Below are 4,328 nucleotides of genomic sequence, written 5' to 3'. Positions count from 1 at the left end.
AGTCACTTTTAATCTTTCAGTGCTCCAGGTACCCCAGCTAAATAAAGCCTTCATTAAATGCTAATGATGGACCAGACACCCTGGGAAGACTTTAAATTACAGAGCAAGTGTCAGTCTGTACTGGTAGATGGAATTTCCTCATTGGGAGTTTCCTGTATTGGTGAAATGACAAATTCCATCCTGTATGCACATTTTTCTTCTTTTTGATAGTCATTCACCATAGGAGAACTTTCTTATAGCTTTATGTATTTTCAGAAAGTATATGGCAAAAGTATATTCTGAATAAAAAGATCCTCGGAGATTCCACACAAGTACATATATAAACACATCACATGTACACACATCTATCATATATATTTAATATAACATATAAAACAAACTTTATTTTGCAGAAATATGTAGTATATACATATATGTTTATATAACTAGCTATCATTCACAAAATTGGAAATATATGTCCCTGATACAACAAGATGATAGTGCAGTATAGGGTGTGTGTGTGTGTGCATGCACATATACTATTATCTACAATACATATACGATCTTGCTTTATATGTATGTATATATGTGTATATGTGTATGTTCACATACATGTACATACCCTCAATGTTTACCTTTTATCTCACATACACACCATCTTGTTTCACTAGGGGACATAGATTTTCAACTGTGGGAATGACAATTATATATTCATATATGTACATGCTACATATTTCTTCAGAATAAAATTTATTTAATATATGCTATATTAAATATACATAATATATGCATGAATGTGTTATATATACATATATTCACATTCATTTGGGATCTTAGGGGATTTATTTATTCAAAATTTACTTTTGCAATATACTGAATTTCTTCATCTATGTACATTTTGATTGAATGTAAACTCCCTGAAGGCAGGGTCTACTTCATTAAAAAAATATACAACCAATGTCTGGCACAGTTTATACTATATAGCAGCAACTTAATAAAGTCTTGTTAATTGACAGAGCATGCATTAAGAACCTACTACGTGAAGAGTATGGATCTATATGATAGGGAAGATATAAAGTTTAGATAAATTCCTTTAGTTATAAAGGAATTTATTTAGAAAAGCATTTAGCACTGTGCCTAGAACATGGTAGATACTATATAAATGCTTAGTTCTTCCTCTCCTCCTTCCCTTCATGGAGATTATTGTCTATTAAAGAGATCAGAGGCAAATATAGAGAGCTTTAACACACAATACATAACAAATGCATGAAGTCAGTTTTAAAGCAAAATATGACATATGCCTTTTTTTTTTTTGCACTGAATGTGATGACTATTGATGGTACACAAGATAGAACTCAATGCTTCTTCCCTCTACTACAGGGGTGCTTCAGGGCAGGGGGGATGTGAATGGGCTATGAGATCCCCAGCATAGGGACATAGGTTATTATGGAAGTGCGCTCCCCAGTGGTGGAACTACATTTTTTTTTGGCTGGGGATGAAGATCCAAGGCTTTCCACTTTACTCCTTGGAGGCCATGAACATCATGAGGTCTACCTTACTCATTGTCATACCAAGAAATGAGCTTGAAAAAATGGTCATTGAGGGCAATGCCAGTGCCAATGTCAAAGGTATGTGTGTCATTGTTAAAGTCACAGGATACAACCTGGTCTTCTGTGTAGCCCAAGATGCCCTTCAAGTATCCCTCTGCAGCTTGCTTCATCACTTTCTTAATATCATTGTATTTGGCAGCTTTTTTCCAGGAGGCAAGTCAGATCCACCACAGAAACATTGGGAGTAGGAACATGGAAATCCATGCCGGTGAGCTTCTTATTCAGCTCAGGTATGACCTTATCCACAGCCTTGGCAGCACCAATGGAAACAGAGATGATATTCTGGGCAGCACCATGCCCATCATGTCACAGCTTGCCAGAGGGGCCATCTACTGTCTTCTGGGTTATGGTAATGGCATGGACTGTGGTCATGTGTCCTTCCACAATGCTGAAGTTGTCATGAATGACCTTGGCCAAGGGGGCAGGCAGTTGGTAGTGTAGAAGGCATCACTGATGATCTTGAGGGAATTATCGTATTTCTCATGGTTCACTCCCATCATGAACATTGGGGCATCAGCAGAAGAGGAAGAGATAATGAGCTTCTTGGCTCCCCCCTTCAAGTGAGCCCCGGTCTTTTCCATGGTGGTAAAGACACCAGTGGACTCCACAATGTACTTGGCTCCAGCAACTTACTCAAAAGTGTACCCAGCTACACTTTTAATTTAATTTAATTACTCTTTTAATTCCTCAAACACCACACTCCTTCTTCTGTCTTTCTGTCTTTGCTCTGGCTGTCCTACATGCTTGGAATTCTCTGCCTCCTCACCTTCATCTCTTAATTTTCTGGACTCCCTTTAACACCCAGTTCAAGTCCTACTCTCTCAATATCCTAGATCCTCTGACCCCTCAGCTACTAGTATCTTCCCCATTAGGATTACCTTCCATTTACTCTGTCTATATCTTGCATGTACCTATTTTTCATATATTATCTCCTCCTTTATAATGTAAGATTCTTAAGAGTAGGAAAGGTGGTTTTAGATCCAATGTTACCATAGTGCCTAACAAATAGTAACACTTAAGCAATAGTTGTTGTCTAATCAATTGACTGATTGGGTTGAATTACAATATAGTACAGTGTTTGGGCTCATTGACTATGGTGGGCTACTATTCCCCTAACATTTAGAGGAGAAACCTTGAGGGATTGGAGGGAGTGCTTTCTGAAATATTTACCCTGAGCCTCCATCTGGTGTGTTCTTTTTCAATATCATTTGACCAATTAATGACTTCACAATATTAATTAACAAATGAACTTAGGTAAGCCTTTTTTTTTTTCAAAAGGATGTTTACTGAAAATGTACTACATGGGCAGAAGTAGCAAAACAACTTAACTAAGGTGTCCTGTCCTTTTATACATTCACTCAGTTCCTAGGGGTAATAGGTTCTAGCTTAATATGATTGTTAAAAAGCATTATTCTCTTTAATTTTACTTCTGGATGTAGATAGTTGTTGGATGGGTCATTCTTTTCCTTGAATGACACAGTTCTGTGGGGTCAATTTATTGCTCAACAGGGTTACATAAGTAACTCTGGGGCTTATTCTTTACAGGGCTCAGCTGGTATTGCTATTGACTCCAATTGTTGAGGGACACTTTGATATCTTTTCTGACTCTTTGAGTCTCACAAGGTTATAACATAGAAACAAAGATTCCATGAATTCACGAACACTAATTTTTTTCTGAGTGGAGAGATAAAGCAAAAATAAACCATTATTTATTTCCCACTTCCCTCCAGAAATGCCCTCCCACCCCCATTCTCAACTCAGAGGCCAAGAGTATTTCTTCTTTGTGAAAGGAAATTCTTGGTTCTCTTTGTCTATTCTGAGTTTACACTTGCAAAAAGGGAATCCCTTATTCTCTTTGTCTAATTGGAGTTAAAATTTTGGTTAACATTAACTTAAGAACCTCACTAGATTTTGAAGACAGTATTAACTCTATTTTGTCTACCTTTTGATTGAACTAGCTTGAACTAGGTGGAGGAGCTCACTTAGTGAATTCACACTCTACTTAGTATTAGGTGAGAAGCCAGCAAGATACTTGGAGATCTCCACCCTTTTTTCTAACTCAAACAGAGGGAAACTTTTGAATTCTTTTAAGAGTTCACATCCTCAGAAACTGTAAACCCTTTCAATGAGTATTCAGCCCTCCAGAATGTGTGAACTGCTTCCCACAAACTTCCCTCTGGGCAGTGCTAGACTATTTGGAAACTGTGATTGGACTCTGTGAAGAGGGGCAGGGACAGGAAACCACCATAAAAGCCAGGAAATTCTTCAGCTGGGACAGTGTCATGAAGTTGAGTCTCCTGGAGAGCATCTCCTGGAGACAGTCTTCGAGGGAACTTCACTGGAGACTGTGGCATGAATTGTGACTTCAACTTAGACTCTGACTCCTGGACTATTTCATTGGGTGAGTGAAAAGGCTAATTCCCCTCCTAGTTTCCTAAAAGACTAGCTTCCATCTTGGAGGAGGTCATGTGGTTACTCACTACTGGCTCTCTTGGCTGAGGACTAGTACAGGTATTTTCTCTAGCCTCTTTCACATTTTTCTACTTTATTTCCCCCCCTCTATTTTGGTAAATAAACTTCTGACTTGAGATATAATAATTTTGATGACCACATTATTTCATATAACTTAAGTCCAACCATTAAACTTAACCTTTACATCTTGAATGCCACTAGGAAAGAGAGAGTTCAATTGTTTGGATCTTTTGAATATATTCTTAGTTCTAGCTGAGCAACCAATTA

The 4,328-nt window shown here is 37.8% G+C and overlaps 1 pseudogene; it reads right to left on the bottom strand.

The window, feature by feature from the left end:
* Nucleotides 1-1,497: 1,497 nt before the first annotated feature.
* Nucleotides 1,498-3,943, bottom strand: LOC107652035 (glyceraldehyde-3-phosphate dehydrogenase-like; annotated as a pseudogene).
* Nucleotides 3,944-4,328: the final 385 nt, after the last annotated feature.

Source organism: Monodelphis domestica, chromosome 3 (genome assembly GCF_027887165.1).
Source record: "Monodelphis domestica isolate mMonDom1 chromosome 3, mMonDom1.pri, whole genome shotgun sequence".
Taxonomy (NCBI): domain Eukaryota; kingdom Metazoa; phylum Chordata; class Mammalia; order Didelphimorphia; family Didelphidae; genus Monodelphis; species Monodelphis domestica.
Note: the sequence above shows the minus strand (reverse complement) of the source record. Positions and strands in the feature narration are given on the sequence as shown.